The 1,063-nt window shown below is 57.6% G+C and overlaps 1 protein-coding gene across 1 annotated transcript in view; it reads left to right on the forward strand.

Moving 5' to 3' along the window:
• Positions 1-1,063, forward strand: part of TRIM11 (tripartite motif containing 11) — an 8,543-nt gene that overhangs the window by 4,005 nt on the left and 3,475 nt on the right. The gene's annotated exons all lie outside the window — the stretch shown is intronic.

The following is a 1,063-nucleotide window of genomic DNA, read 5'->3' on the forward strand; positions in this document are numbered from 1 at the left end:
CAGCAGGTCTCCCACTGTGATTCCTGCATGGGCCCAGTGCTGCCCCTGAGAGTCTGCTGGACTCCTGGCCCCAGCAATTTGTGCCCTCGGGTGGGAGTGAGGACACTGCATGTGCAGTCCAAGGGGCTTCCTGCAGGAGGTGACCCTCCTTGGAGCTTCAGAGCTGAGTGAACCTTTAAGGACCAGCTTCAGGCTGCACTCCTGGGGCTAAAACATTCCTTTGGCCTGTGCTGAGCCAACAAGTGATTTTTCAGCCTGGGAAGCAGGAAGAATCCTGGGCAAGTGTGTGGCGGGGGTTGAGGGAAATCAGCAGAGGTCAGTGAAGTGGGGCTGGGGCAGGCAGCTGGGGATAATAGGGAGCAGCCCTCAAAGGTGAGTGAGTGGTGCTGGAAAAGCTGCAGGAAGCAGAGGTTCTAGAGGGAGGAGAGATTGTCCAGGAAGTAAGATGAGAACCGCAGATTTATATGAAATGCAATGTGGGGTCTCAGTTGAAATCTCTCAGTGAGGGATTGACCTCAGCTGGCTTGGCTGCATTTCCTGTCCTTCACTCCCTGCTGCCTGTTCCTTACTACCCCATCTGCCCCCCACTGCTCACCACTGCTCCCCTACCTTCCCAAGTGCTCACATCTCCTGGCCTTTGTCGTCCTCTTGGTTCCCTGGTCACCTGGCTGGCTGCAGAAAAGATGCCCCCCATTCTCCCCCCTACCCCCCGCCTCAACCCCAGAGCTTCCGTTTGCCTGTGCTGGGGGAAGAGCAGCTCTGGATAGCACCGTGTTTACTGAGGCATGGAGGAGGTCGGGTGGGCTGACCCTTGGCCTGCAGTGTTGGTCAGGAGGCCTGCTGCAGGGAGCGCCTTGGACTTGGGGGGCACAATCGGTTTGTGACACTTAAACTGTCCTCACATATCATCACGAGAGAGAGGAGCATCCAGGCAGAGAGGCCTTTCCAGGAAGGTCAGCTGTGAGTGGGGACTGAGGGATGGCAGCAGTGCAGGCCAGGCTGGAGCTCCTGTAGGACAAGGGGCAGATGAGACCACAGACACCAGTCCACCAGCTGCCTATCT

The sequence above is a fragment of the Bison bison genome, unplaced genomic scaffold, assembly GCF_000754665.1.
Source record: "Bison bison bison isolate TAMUID 2011002044 unplaced genomic scaffold, Bison_UMD1.0 scf7180017864248, whole genome shotgun sequence".
Taxonomy (NCBI): domain Eukaryota; kingdom Metazoa; phylum Chordata; class Mammalia; order Artiodactyla; family Bovidae; genus Bison; species Bison bison.